Source organism: Protopterus annectens, chromosome 16.part0 (assembly GCF_019279795.1).
Source record: "Protopterus annectens isolate FY-2018-M chromosome 16.part0, PAN1.0, whole genome shotgun sequence".
NCBI classification, from domain to species: domain Eukaryota; kingdom Metazoa; phylum Chordata; order Ceratodontiformes; family Protopteridae; genus Protopterus; species Protopterus annectens.
In genome coordinates this window covers 322,461,998-322,477,710 of record NC_056750.1, presented here as the reverse complement: position 1 = coordinate 322,477,710, position 15,713 = coordinate 322,461,998, and the positions used below count along the sequence as shown (strand labels likewise).

At 42.2% G+C, this 15,713-nt stretch overlaps 1 protein-coding gene across 3 annotated transcripts in view; it reads left to right on the top strand.

Annotated features, from left to right (window-relative positions):
• The window catches only part of TMEM250 (transmembrane protein 250), a 246,081-nt gene that overhangs the window by 117,360 nt on the left and 113,008 nt on the right, over positions 1-15,713 (top strand). Inside the window, exon 1 of one of the 3 annotated variants that reach the window (XM_044058545.1) lies at positions 6,152-6,357. The exons of the other annotated variants lie outside the window; for them this stretch is intronic. The gene's annotated coding sequence lies outside the window, so the exon portion shown is untranslated. Of the gene's footprint in view, positions 1-6,151; positions 6,358-15,713 lie in introns of those variants that run through there. 3 annotated transcript variants of the gene reach the window in all.

Genomic DNA, 15,713 nt, shown 5'->3' with positions numbered 1-15,713 from the left:
GTGCAGTTTCATGTTTAGACTCCTAGCGTTTAGCAGCAAGGCCTTTAATTTATGTTTTGATGAAAACAAGGTACCTTGTCTAAGGCTAGTTCCAGGAGGAATGGTGTATTTTTATGTGAACAAGTGGATGTTCCCCCTAAATTGAGGAGATGATATGGTACATTGCAAGTGAATTTACCTCATGTTATGACAGGCTTAGAAGATGTGTTAAATGCTGCCTGCAATAATCTTGACCCAAAGCCTTCTGTCCCCAAAACAGGCAGAGCACTTGTTAATACAACCATACCATTGCTAAGTAGGTAAGGTGATATACAGATTTCATAAGAGTATTTCCTTTTTCAAGTCTATTCTGTCAGGTGTGGACAGCATATTGGAATGTTCAGCCGCACTTCCTTCAAAAGATGTCCTGCATGATTCCTACAATTTCTAACCTGTCAATGGTGTTTAAGCATGCTTTGAAGGACATGTATGATTGAGCAGACAGTGTGTCTAGGGCCAATACTATTGCTACTGGTTTGAGAAGATACAATCGGGGTACATTCACAAAAGCTTTCAGTGAGATTTTAAACTCTTAGTGGAAACAAGGATTTTTTTTTTTTGGCCCTGCTCCTACTCTGATTCTGAAACAGTTTGACACTGAGAAATTAATTCAGGGAGGTACTAAGATTTTCGAGCCACATGTTATAAATCTAACCAACCCTCTGCTTTTTTCTTTAAAAAAAAAAAAAAAAAAAAAAAAAGAGAGAGAGAGACAAAAATAACCATTCCCTGCCATCTGCTGGCAAAACAAGGAGAACAATAAAAACAGGGATTCTTACAGAAAAAAAGAGACAAGACCACTCCTTCAGAATGAATATGCCAGCATTCTTCCCTCTTACCCTTCTGTTCCTTCATCTCAAATTCTATCCTGTTGACTGTCTCTCATCTTTTCCCTCTGGCAACAGATTGCTTCAGAATCTTGGGTACTAATTGTTGTTCAGTTTGCATTGGATATTTATACCTCCTTTCAATGAATTCCTCCTTACCCGCCAAACCAAATGGAGGGTTTTTTTCCCCTCAGGTTCTTCAACAAATGTTTACCTTGAGTCATACTGCAAGTGCATTTGGGCCAAAAAGAGGAAGGCTTTTGCTCCAGAATGTATCTAGTTTCAAAGAACGAGCTTTCCTGGAGACCAGCTATAGGTCTTTCCTTTCTCAACTGGTTTGTGAAAATTCCAAAATTCAGAATGTTGACCCATTAGTGTATTACCAGTCATTCCTCTTCTGAGTTTTATGGTAGTGTTTGACCTAAAGGATGCTGATCATTTTTTCCATATTTAGATGATTTACAGATCTTTGAGTCTTTGCCAGATGTCAGCAATCCTTAACATGAGTATTTTCTCTCAGTACCAATCTGTGCTTCCAGATAAATGTAAAAATTCCCCTTGATTCCATCACACAGGATTAGCTTTTAGACTGCCTTCTAAATACATCTCTTTAAAGGCATTCATAACAAAGGAAAAGGTAAATCTGTATGTGGAAAATTTCTGGTTCATCTCTGATCAGTCTGAGGCTTCAGCAAGGGAATATTTTAGGATTCTAGTGTTCATAACGTCAATGATAGTTCTTGCCAGATTATTAATGAGAAACATTCAATGTTAAAAAAAATGTGGACCCATTATTATTATCTGGGATTTTCAGATTCCATTTTTGGACTTTATCCAGAAAGAATTGCATTGGTAGAGGCAATAAGATGCCTCAGTTTTTACTTGAACAGTTTCTGTAGAGGTAAAGGTGCGAGGTCTGTGGGACCATTCAGGCAGACCAAAGCACATAAATATCAGAGATGTTAACTATCATTCATGCTAAAGAATCTCTTTATGATCTGTAGTCCCCAAGACCACTACAAGACAATGCCACAATAATGTAATAAGTAAACGGCCGTGGGGAACCAGGTCTTAACCCTCCCCTACCTTCCTGTGTTTACTGTCTGTGATGGCTTGCGAGTTACTTCTACACCATTCTATAACCCTCCAAGCATCTTGCATTCTGTTAGAAAGCAAAATGTGGCAGACAAGCTGAGCAGGACCAGAACTGGCCCTCTTGAATTGAACCTGAATGGAGGGTATCTTCCAGAAATGGATCCAGTTAAAGGGAATACCTCAAATAGAATACCTCCTTTAAAAATGTATAACTAAATTAAAAAAAATATAAAAACTATTACACTTGGAGACTTGAATATAGACTGGCAACTCCTAAATGCTACTACCCCACTGAATCTACAAACTTGTTCAACTTCAGACAATTAATAACCACACCTATTAGAACCAATAAAACGTCGGGGAGATGCTCAACACTAGACTGGATTCTTACAAACAAACCAGACAAACGTAGGCTGCCTCTCATATAGTCCAAGTGACCACATACCAGAATATGCTATTAGAACTCTGCCATAACCTAGATTAACATATTATCTATAATCAAATACAAAGTACAACCAATTTCAGCAAAGATATTTTCAATGAAACATTAAAACAATATTAACTGGAATGCACTTAGAATAATGCCACTAGATACTATTGTAGATCACTTTAATAACATATTCTTACAGACTTTTTTTATTACTTACTGGTGCTAGATTATTTAAAGTCCAACCCCGCACCATGGCTGACAAAGAACCAAAAATGGATAATCCCTAGAAAAATTGGTATAAAAATAGAACTCAAAATGCCTTGAAGCAATTAAGACATTTTTGAAATGTTGCAAAAGTCCATGTCAAACAGGATAAGCAAAGATACTATACCAACCTACAAGACGAGCATTAAAACAACGCAAAACATTTTTGGTAGTCACTAAATAAATTACTCCATCCTGGCAAGACCACCATTCCCTCTCCAAAAACAGACAATATGACAGACTCTATCCACACACAATGGAATTCCTACTTTATACATCTTATTATGTCTTGGACACTAATATATCTCTCTTTACCTCGGTCCAATCAAAACCACCCACAGCTCTTCAGTTTTAGTCCAGTACCAACCTCACTTGTAAGAAAGTTGCTGCTTAAACTAAAAACTACTTCTCTGGCTGTATACCAGCTACCGTCAAACTACCTAAAAATGGCTGCAGAAGTCATAGCCTTCCCTGTGTCCATACTAATTAATAGGTCCATGGCAGAAAAATACATCCCAGCACTGTAGAAAATATCCTACATCGTACCACTGCATAAAGGTGGCAAATCTACAGAGTTGAATTACTACAGACCAATAGCCATTCTCTCCCCTCTCCAAAATATTCGAGAAATGCATCCATATGCAGATGATGCAATACCTAACTTCCAATAACCTGCTTCCAGAAACACAATATGGCTTTAGTCCCCAGCACACCACCACTACTGCTCTTTTACATTTTACTAGTCTAATAAACTAACATAGAAACAATTGTCTGCTTGTGTCCACCATGTTATTAGACTTGTCAGAGGCATTTGATAATGTCTCGCACCAGCAACTTCTCTTTTGACTCTCCTCAGTAGGACTTTCACAGTATTCCTTGTTGTGGGTTCTTAGTTGCCTATCTGGAAGGTAGCAAGCCGGTAATGGCAACAAACCTACTCATCCTTTCAACCAGTTACGACAGGTGTCTTTCAGAGCTCCATCCTGGGTTCTCTCTTATTTAATATATTTATCAATGACCTCCATACCTTCACACCTCCACTCACCATGCTAGTTAAATTCAGTATGCAGATGACTCAACGTTAGTATGTGCAGCCTCAACAATAAATAAGCTACAAGACATTACCTAAAAGTCTTTCTCCTAACTTTGCACAAAGAATCAAACCTCCTACTCAACCCCAAGAAAACTAAGTTAATGCTTTTTACCTCAAAAAGTTGCCAAAATCAAAAGCAATTTTTTTATCATAAAGTCAGCAAATAATACTGTCATTGAAACTGTAACAGTCTCAAATATGACCAGCATATAATGCACACCATTAAATTTATTCACCAGAGACTAGGCTGCCTTTATAGGATCAATGGATTCCTTACAGATACTGCAAGAAAAACTGTAGCCTCTACCTTCTTTTTGCCAACTCTCTTTTATATGGTCACCTAGGCCCTGGACAAGGGGAAATCTATGCACACAGCCTACCTAGACTTAGCCAAGGCTTTTGACACTATCCCGTACTCGAGCATCATTGACAGACTTGCCCAGCTAGGTATCAACCCTTATGTTATTAGATGGGTCACTAACTGGCACACTGATAGAACACATATAGTCAAAGTAGGGGAATCCACCTCCAGCAGGGACCTCTACTGTTTGGGATCCATTTCTCTGAAGTACAAGCAAAAACTAAAGGTCTGTGGCTGACAAAGTTTGCTGATGACTGAAAACTGGAAGCGGTCATAGAATCTCCAAATGATGTCAAAATCCTACAAGAGGGTCTTGCACAAACAAATGATTGGTGCCAAAGTCATGGCCTTAAACTTAGTGCAAAAAAATGTATTATCATCCCTTTCGGTAAGAGCGATGTTCCTGCTCATTAGCACATCAATAGCAACGCCCTAAGTCTGCACTCAGCGATGAGAGACCTAGGCAGACAGGATGACAGCAACCTTAACTTTGATCACCATGTCTCCACAGTGGTAAGAAGGGCATTCTATATTGCTTCTCTCATAAGTAAGGGCATTGCCTCCAGAAAAAAAAAGAAGTTACAACCTCCCTGTACTCTTCCCTCTTCAGGCCAATAATAGAGTACAACGCCCCTTTTGGTATGTATCTTTCCAAGCACCTGCAGTAATTGGAGAGACCACAAAGGTTCTTCACAAGGAAAATTCAAGGTCTTGTCCTATGTGGATCATCTGAAATCATTGTCACTATATTCTGTTTCATACAGACTATTCAGAGACAATCTCTTCCTTGCGTATAATACAATCTCTGACCCTGCTTTATTGGAAATGCTGCCTATCTGCAAGTCCAGTGTTACACTGGTTACTCATTCTAAAGACCTTAACTTGATATGTGACATTAATAGAACCTGCTGGAAGGACAGATTTATCTCCCAGAGGTTACCACACATTTGGAACAGACTCGCACTTCATGTCAAACAGAGCACCTCATTGGACCTCTTCAAATGCAATCTGGATGATTGGATGGGTAACAGTAAATTCACCCTAGGGGTTCCACCTGTGTCCCTCTTGGACAGGGGCAATAGGTGCTGATCGTGGAAATAAGGGCAGAACTTAGCTATGCTTGTAAGGGCCCCTAGGGCCATTAGCCTAGTAACTTCCTGTGATCATATACACCACTCCTATCCTGACAAACTTTAAATGATACTCAAAGAAAGAAACGTGCCTCCTGCTACAGTAAAATAGCTAAAATTGCCAGCAGTCTCCTTCATATGACCGACCAGTGTCATAGCTTAAAACAATTAAATTGACTTTTAACTCCACAACTACTTCACATATTCACAAGTAACTACAGCACACAAACACATTTATCATCCAGAAAAAAATGCCTTGTACTAGATAACTTATTACTGACTTACTGTCCAGCATGGGACATCCACTCTAGTAACACATTCTTATTACTTGCATACAAGTCAAATAATGTTGCAGGAGACTTGATCTACTCCCAGTACTTTTTACTAAACTCTGGAGTCGTATCCCCACACAAATAAAACTCTCCGACAGAATCTGTAGTTTTAAACCACTGCTTAAACAGCACCTTAACCAGTCCTGGTCCTGCATATGCTCATCTCAAGGTTGAGACTTGTGTTCACCGTACGATACTTCCTTAACAGAATATGCTCAACCTCTCACTGAAATAACTAAACCATTTTTTTACATAACTGCTGCCTGTACAATCCACTAAGCTGCATGTGGACTTTCTCTTTAGTAACTTCCACCTCTGTAAAATATTAGAATGTGTAATTGTTGTGATGTTATGAGGTGGTGCCATCTGTGCCAGGGAGAGTAGGGCAGTACATGTGCCAGCACAGCTAGCTGGAGTTTTGTAAAGAATTTTATGTTATTTGACTGTCGCACTGATTTGTACAGATTCTTAAGTTAAACATATATTTGTAAAGTTAGTTATGTTAAAAATGCATCAACAGTAGGTCTTGCTGGAAAGAATGTATCCATGTATATTAGGTTGTATTATTGTAACTGATCAAATGTGTATGTTTTATCACAGAACCCTGGAAGGGTGGAAAGTTTGAAATTGTTACAGTTTTCAGATGCTGCCACAGATCTTAGCAAACCCCAGTGTACGTATTGCACTAGAGCCAGGTGACCAGAGGTGATGTCCTCTTACCAGCATCTGGTTTCTTTGGAACTCATATCCACACAGACAGAGAGACATCATCTGGCATTTGTTGTGGTAAGATACTCTGCACACATCAGCTTGCCTTGCTTCAGCAAGTAGTCAAGGAACAGTAATTCTTTAGTTAGTTAGGGACATTTAGTGAGAATAGTTTAATATTGTTTTCTGCATCTGTGAGAAACTATCCAACTGTATTATTTTTTTATATCTCTGTGGTTGAAACTCTGTTGTTTACTGTATTCTCCTGTTTTCTCTTTTATTATTTATCGTTAAATATTTTAATACCTTTCATTGTGGCTGGCCCTTCAGAGAATACTTTAAACATCTTTAGAGTACTTAAGCTTGTTCTAGTGACACTGTGGCTGCTCCTGAAAGCCTTGCTGCTTTGGTCACACCCTACCATTTGTATTAGTTTTAATTTTCATAGTATAATTGGGTACCCTTTGTAAGAGCCTTAGGGTAGCTGACTGGTGGCAGCGTGATTTCCTCAGAGTCTGTGCAGACAGGAGCGCAGCTAGTAAATCTGTGCCAGCTTTGTGTGTGTGTGTGTGTGTGTGTGTGTGTGTGTGTGTGTGTGTGTGTGTGTGTGTGAAACTCAAATATTCAAGTGTGGGTGTCACCTACTGGAAGAGGAGCACGGAGCTCCAAAGTGGTTATTGCAGAGTTTTGTGTGGGCTTGGAGAGAGAGAGTCCAGCCCCAGGTATGGAGAGTGCTCCCTGTGTGCTCTTATGGGAAATTGTGCTTGGTGCAAGGAGCTGCATCTGTAAATACTGTTTGAATCCATCATCCATCTAAGGAGTTGTATAGTTGTAGTACAGAAGGGGTAGTATATGCCCTGAAGTGCCCATGTCATCTTTTTTTACATAGGAGAAACAAAAGGAGCATTTATTACCAGGCTTTTAGAACATCTGAGAAATATAAGAAACCAGAGGGTGGAAAATTCAGTTGCCATGCACTTTTCTTTTTGCCATAATGGGAATGAAAAAGGAAAAACTTCTTCAGGGTACCACATTAGAAAAGGCAAACATTTTTATGGACAGTGATTTAAAACAGAAGCTACTTTTTAAAGAGAGTTTATTTATTTTGAAATATGGTACTCTGACCTCTAATGGCCTAAATTTAGAATGCAATCGGAAAGTGTTTTTATAAAGTATAGGGTTCTTGAACTGAATTGCTTTATTTTATTTTTTTATTTAATTGTTTAACTGAATTATTTTTATTGGTGGATTTTTAATGCAGTGATGTATTTAATTGTTTGCTGATGTCCTGCATTTTGACTCTTGAAAGGCCTTTTTGGCCAAGGAACTGGAGCTTGTATTGGTTTTTATACATTTTATATTAAAGTTTGGGTCTCTTTCACTGGCCTTGGTCATTATTTTAATAAATAAGAAAAAGTCTTCAGGCTTTCATAAATACATTATGGGGACACCTTTCCTTTCCATAATACTTTCACATTTTGTGTGCTGTGTTTGGAGGGTGAATGTGTTGATTCATCTGTTACATTTGCCAGAATTGTGGCAACAGAGTGCTACAAGAAGGGAAGGACACATTAATACTAATGGGTCTTCTGCCTTCTGTTTCAGAATAGGAAGAACGGCAAAAGAATGATGGAAGAATCTTCTTCTAAAAGCTCTCCTGTTAAGATGCATAAGTTAGACCTCACCTCTCCCATCTGAAGAGTTGACTACTACAGCCAAGATGGGGGATTTAGTAACACACCTTGTGTTTATCAGCTGGAAGTCCCCTTTGTGCTAAGTTCCCCTAGTCAGAGTTAGCAGTTTGTTTTCTGAAAGTGGACTCTCTCAGTACCAGGAGTCTAGATTTTCCCCTTCACCTTCTGCAACATCCTCTAGGTCTCTCTGCAGCGTATCCTTAAGAATCAATTTCAGTACGTTGGCGAGGGTGGTGTTAAAAGCTCAGATTGAACTGGGTGTGCTGTCTTCCTCCTCCATTTTGATGTCAAATAGAGACCCCCCCTTTTTACGCTTCTTTCCCCAAGTCCTTTTTCAGCACCAGCTGCATCAGAGTTGGTTTTCCAACCATTGACTCAGTGCTTATGCTGACTGTGGTTCTAAGTCAACATCATCATCTGTGTTGGTAATGTCAGTGGCAAGTGTTTTTGATACCAACAGCCAGTAGGCCCTATGTTCTCCATGCAAATGAGTTATCACCAGTTTACTTGCTGTCTTTGTAATTGTTATTGGCATTTGAGGCCTTAGCACAAAAGCTATCAATGCAGTCTTCTGCACCAGAGATTTGACATGTTCACAGTACTAACACTGACTCTGACTTGATGCCCCTCATGGTGCATCATACTTTGATTCTGGTGAATGATAGACTGGAATTGATACAGGGCCATATCTTTCTTTCTTTCCTTCTCTCTTTAAATAAATAATCTGATGTCTTTTTTATTCGTTCCTCAACTGATGGAGCTCTGATCCAGCATTGAATCTGTCCTCAGCCACTTTGATCAGCATTAGGCTCTGTAGCTGGAGCTCCTCCCCTTACCCATAATCCCCTTCTCAGTTACCTCAGATCTCGTTTGCCACTTGGGTGATAAAACATGGTCCCCATTATTTCGAGCAAGTTGTAGTGGATTAGTGTTTATTTTGGATAAGCTCTACCTCTAACTCTTTCTCCCCTATAGTTTTTTTAAGCTTTTTAATTGTTCCCTTTCTTTAAGAACTTTTGTTCCCTTGTTATGGTTAAAGTTGTGTTGGGCATTGGGTTTTTCCGGGTTGCAACCTAATGTTGGTACATCATAATTGCTTACCATTGTTGGTATTAAGCATTTCTAGTTTTACCTTTAGGTATTCTTGGTACCATTGTTGGTATTGTACTTGCTTTCTGTATAATTTTCTGCTGGCTGTTCTCTTCCCCATCAGGCCCAAGAAGCCTGCCAGTTTTAAGAAGTGCACTACGTGTGTTCACAAAATTCCACATTTGGATCGTCATTTCAAGTGTGTTTATTGCCAGGGACCAGGACATCTAAACGTTAAATGTAATGATGTCCTTCAAGGATGCATCTGCAGTCATCACATATGGGTTGTCCTGCCTCAGGCAACCCTTCGGTCGGCTGGATTCCAAAGTCTGGGTCTGGCCTCGGCTGATGTTGCACTTTCCCCGACGTCAGAGCGTCTGGGGTATAAAAGCATCAGCCAACGCCATTTTCCTCAGTCTTTCTTGCCGCGTGGTGCCCGAAGCAGAAGCAGTTTGCAAGTGCCGGTAGGCCAGCTCCTGTAATTCAGCTACCGAAGACTTCGAAAAAGCTAAGTACCCCATTGGGAACTCTTTCTTGCCTCAGCCGATGTCAGATAAAGTTAATAATTGTTTAACTTGTGGGAAACAAATACCTCATAAGGATTTCCACTCTTACTGCCTCCCCTGCCTAGGCCCAGACCACGACGTCTTGGCCTGTTCAGCCTGTGCTTCCTTCAACCGACGAACTCTTAGACGTCGGTCGGAGTTTGCAGAGGAATTCTTTGGGGCTAGTTTTGCTTACAAGATGCCGTCGGAGATTCCGACTTCGCATTTAGTTAAGAAACGGAAAGACAAGGACCGACACACGCGGGCCGCGGTTTCGGCTGAAACCACAGTCAGGCCTACCACGAGTGTCTCTGTCTCGGCTGAAACCGAGTCCTTGGTACTTCTGATTACCGAAACCACACAACCGGCTACCTCGGCCCCGGAGGCCCCGGCCGAGTCGGTCATTGAATTACCTTCTGAAACTGGTGTCCAGGAACCTTCTGACTCCATTCCTTTAGACAAGTCTACTCCTGCACGTGGTGCAGCCAGACCTCCTGCATCCATGTCCATTAAGGCTTTCTCTAGGGCTAAAGCTGCTAAACTTACTAAAGCTTTGCCTCCCAAGGTTACCTCTCAGAGACCGTCTACTGGCTCACAGATTCTTAGCTTAGCAGAGGATCTTATCTCCTTAATTAGAGGTTCTCAACCTCATCCGGACAGGGGCTCTCAACCACCTCCAGACAAAAGGCCCAGGGTTGAGCCCTCTGACCCCCACTCCTCAGATGAGTCCACTGATGGCTCTACTCTGTCAGACCACCAGGAGGAGGCTTATTCAGCCTACTAGGATTCTGATGCTGAAGAATCTATTCCCTCGGCCTCCCCTCCTGAAGAGTTTTCCTTTGGAGAGACATTACACTCTATGAGAGAACATTTTCAATGGCAGGGTCAGGAATTCTCTGATTCTAGAAAGAGATTAAGGACCTTTTTACATTTACCTCAGCATAGGCCTTTAGCTATACCTCCTGTTTTGAATGTTATTGATGATGTGTACTCTGATGCTAGTACAGCCCCTGACTCAGGAATTCTCTGATTCTAGAAAGAGATTAAGGACCTTTTTACATTTACCTCAGCATAGGCCTTTAGCTATACCTCCTGTTTTGAATGTTATTGATGATGTGTACTCTGATGCTAGTACAGCCCCTGACTCTCTCCCTCCGGCTCCTGCCAAACCTGATAGGTACTACAGGGTCCCGGACTCACATCTACACCTGTACAAGGCCCACTCTGCTGATCCAGAAACTATTTCCCAGGGCCCAAAAGGGGTTGCAGCTGCCACTGCTAGGAATCCTCTACCCTCTGAAAGGGAGTCCAGAGCTTTAGAGCGATGGGGTAAGAAAGTGTATACCTCTGCAACTCTTTTCATGAGGGCATTAAATTGTCAATTTCATATGATACAGTACCAAGAGTATTTGTTAGATGAATTGCATAAGAAACTGTCTTCTTCTGAACCCCTTGATTGCAAATCCCTTCAGGATCTGGTACATAACTCCCAGCAGGTTAGTAACCATTTCTTGCAGTGTGGTTATGATGCATTGGAAGCTTCATGTAGGTCAGCTATGACAGGTGCAGTCATACGTAGGCATGCCTGGCTGAAGGATCAATCTCTGCCAGACCATGTTAAAGCTAAGCTTTTGGATGCTCCTATGGAAAAGCAAAAATTATTTGGTTCCACAGCTCAAGAGGTCTTAAAGAAATTTGAAGAAAAGGCAAAATTTGTGCAAACAGTCAAAGACTTTCTGCAAGTCCAACCACCGAGATTCAGCAGAAATTGGCCTACTAAGAATTGGTCCTTTCCGGACTCAGACAGATCTCAGAGAGGCAGGAATAGGCATGCCAGAGGTAGAGGGCAAGCTAGAGGCTCCTACAGAGGCCGTCAATGGCAGCCTCCCAACTAGAGAGGTAGTGCAGGAACTACAACTGCTACACCAGGACAGACTCAATGACTTTGTTTTGACTCTGCTGACCAGGGCTCAATTAGAAGCACCTTTGGGCGGAAAGCTTTCTTTATTTTCAAAAAATTGGCACAGCATTACAAGGGACACATGGACACTGCAAATAATAGACAAAGGATACAGGTTCCATTTCCACACGTTGCCAAAAAGAAAAGGCATGCCAGACCTGCCACCAAATCAGAGGGCAGAGGCTTTGAAACAAATTTCCAACTTAATACAAATGAAAGCTATAGAAAAGGTACCTCTTTCAGAACAAGGCCAAGGATTTTACTCCAGATTATTCCTTGTTCCAAGAAAAGAAAATCAATGGAGGCCTATTCTCGACTTGTCCGCACTGAATACTTACCTCATTGTGCCAAAATTCAAAATGCTGACTCTACAGCAACTCCTTCCCATGCTGGACAAGGGGTCCTGGCTGGTGACTAGACCTCAAGGAGGCATACCTGCATGTCCCTATCAGACAAAGTTGCAGAAGACACCTCAGATTTCTTGCAGGGTCAGAGCATTAGCAATTCTCAGCATTGCCCTTTGGCTTATCTACTGCGCCTAGAGTATTCACGAAATGCCTGGCATCAGTAATTGCACACTGCAGACTTCAGGGGATTCAAATTTACCCATATCTGGACGACTGCCTTATACAAGCGGACAGCAAGCAAACTTTGTTAAAGGACTTGGATTATGCCATCCACCTACTACAGGCCTTGGGATATACAGTCAACATCCACAAATCAAGACTTGTTCCATCCCAAAGAATAACTTTTCTGGGTGCGGATCTAGACACATCCACCCAAATGGCCTTTCTCACAGAAGAAAAACAAAAACAACTACTGGATTACTTCAAGAATCTGACAAGACAAACTCAGCTGACTGCAAGGAAAATCCTGTAGGCCCTGGGTTACATGGCATCTTGCATTCTTCTGATCCCACAAGTAAGGCTGCATATGAGAAAATTACAATGGTACCTACGGAGTTTATGGACTCAGCACAGTCACAGCTTAGAAACCTTGATCCCACTCATTCCATGCCTCCAAAAGGAATTTCTGTGGTGGGCTCAAGCCTGCCAGTCGAACAGCGGGTTGCCCTTCAGCAAGCCAAGAGCCAACCAAACCATCACTACGGACGCTTCAGACCAAGGTTGGGGAGCACACATGGAGGGCAGATGTATCCAAGGGCTATGGTCACAAAGAGAGCTGCGCATGCACATAAACCAAAAGGAAATGCTGGCAGTGATACAAGCAATCGAGGCCTTCAGACTTTTTCTTCATCAAGGCCACCTACTCATAAGGACAGACAACACCACAGTTATGTGGTACATAAACAAGCAAGGAGGCACCCATTCCTACCCTCTTTGCAGACTGGCAATGACTCTATGGGAACTTTCCTTGAAACTCAATATACAGCTGCAGTCCCAGTTCGTGCCAGGGAAAGACAATATACTGGCAGACAGCTTAAGCAGAAATACCATGGATGCACACGAATGGATGTTGCACCCAGACATCTTCTTACTCATAACACAATCATGGGGAAGGCTGGAAATAGATCTGTTCGCCTCCCCCCACAATCATCAACTGAAGAAATTCTGCTCAAGGACATACCACCCACAAGCATGGAAAGTGGACGCTCTCTCTTTCAGCTGGAAAGCTCTAACAGTGTATGCTTTTCTACCTCTCCCATTAATGACCAAGGTCTTACTGAAGATCAGGACAGAGCAGCCCAGAGTGATCCTGATAGCTCCAAACTGGCCAAGACAGCACTGGTACCCACTGTTAAAGATCATGTCACAGACGAAACCGTGGCCTCTCCCCCTATGGCCACTTCTACTGACGCAGCACAATTTCAAGACTCTGCATTCCAACCTGAAAACCTTGCAGCTAACTGCCTGGAAAATACCATGACGACTCCTCAGGATAAGCTATCCCAGAGAGTGAAGGATATTATTATGGAAACTCGACGGCCTTCCATGGGGAAGGCATATTCAGCAAAATGGAAAAGATTTCACACTTGGAACACAACAAAGGGCCTAGATGTGGCAGTGATGAACATGACACATATACTGGAATATTTGGCAGAATTGTTCCACAGCGGCCTGTCTTACTCTTCCATTAAGATACATGCCTCAACAATTTCAGCAGAATACAATGTTAATCCACCTGTCTTCTCTCATCCTCTCCTGAGACAGTTTCTAAGAGGAATCAAAAACATCAATCCTCCAAGGAAACTACCTCTACCTACTTGGGACCTTAACTTCGTGTTGGAAAAACTAACACTTCCTCCCTTTGAACCAGCAGCATCTGCAGATCTACAGTTTCTGTCTTGGAAAACTGCCTTCCTTCTGGCCATAACCTCAGCAAGAAGAGTATCTGAGTTACAAGCTCTAATGGCAGTACAGCCATTTCTTATCTTTCATCAGGACAGAGTTTCATTGAGAACCAATCCTACATTTATGCCAAAGGTGGTATCCAGGGTATCTTTGAACCAAGCTATTCACTTGCCTACATTCTTCCCACAACCACAAAATAAAGGGGAGAAACTTCTGCACACCCTGGACATACACAGACAGTTGCGCTACTACTTGGACAGAACTAAAAGTTACAGAAAGACTGACCAGCTGTTTGTAGCATATGCTGCTGGGGCACAAGGAAAAGCAATTTCCAAACAGACAATTTCAAAATGGATAGGAAATTGCATTCGTTTTTGTAACTCCTTTCATGGAAAAACGGTGCCAGCTGACATTAGACCTCATTCCACGAGAGCCACAGCCACTACCACAGCCTTCCTAAGAGGGGTGGCTACCAAGGACATTTTAGAAGCTGCTACATGGAGCTCCGTGCATACATTTGCCAAGCATTACAATTTACCTTTATACTCCAGATCCAGAGCAGGCTTTGCTACTGCAGTCCTGCAGGGTATCTTAGCTACACCATCCTTTACTTAGTACCTCCACCCCCAGATTGGCTATGGTATTCTACCCATATGTGATGACTGTAGATGCATCCTTGAAGGACATAGTACAGATGTTCTTCATACCACATTGCTGCAGTCCTAACACTTGGGTAGTCCGCTGTCCCAGTCGGCCCGAATACCAAAGTATATGGCTGACGTCGGTCAAGGTGCATTAGTCTGACGTCAGGACGTCAGGGTACAAATGCGCATGACCGACGTCATATCCTCAGTCTTTTTTGCCGCATGGTCCGATGCAGAAGCAGTTTTGCAAGTGCAGGTTGGCGTTCTGAGATTTTCCGAAGTCGGAGTTTCAGACCGAATCCAAGTTGGCTAAGTACCCCGTTGGGGATTATTTTGGTTTTTTCTTGCCTCAGTATTTTACCGGATGTCAGAAAAAGTGAATAACTGTATTTCTTGTGGGAAACAGATACCTCATAGGGATTACCATACCTTGTGTATACCTTGCTTAGGGCCTGAGCACGACGTTGTTGGCTGTCGCTCTTGTGCTAGATTTAACAAACGCACTATAAAGAGAAGATTAGATTGTGCCAGGTTAGTTTTGGGAAGCGGTGTAATTATAAAATGCCGCCGGATGCTCCGGCGCCGCTTCGTCAAAAGCGCAAGGACAAAACAGCAAAGCCTAGGCTGGAAGAACCGTCCGTCCCGGACGTTGGTTCTTTAGAGGGCTCGGTGGAGCCAGGGGTTCAGCCAGAAATGTCTTTGGAATCCCAGGGAGAGACTTTATTACTGCAAGATGTGACCTCTCAGGAGGTAGGCCAGGCGGAAGGGGCTTCTCAGGTAGCTGTTCTTCCTTCCCTTCCTAAGGTGGTTAGGCCCTCCCCTGCTGTTTCCAAGGCTTCTCCCAGGGGCAGGCCAGGTTTTGTTTCAGGAGTTACCCCTAGTTCTTCAGGGTCTGTACCTAAGAAGCATATGCTTAAGATGGCAGAAGATTTGATTACAATGATTAGAGGTTCTATGCCCCTCCTGATAAGAGGCCTAGGGTGGAACCTGAGCTTGGGAGTTTTGAGCAGTGTTCGGATGCTTCTGAGTCTTGGCTGAAGACTTGCAGGAGTATTCCCCTTACTCTGATTCTGATGTAGATGATTCTACTCCTTCTGCTTCTCCTCCTGAGGATTTTTCATTTTCAGAGACTCTTCATTCCATGAGGGAGCATTTTAAATGGGAAGGTCAGGATTTCTCTGATTCCAGGA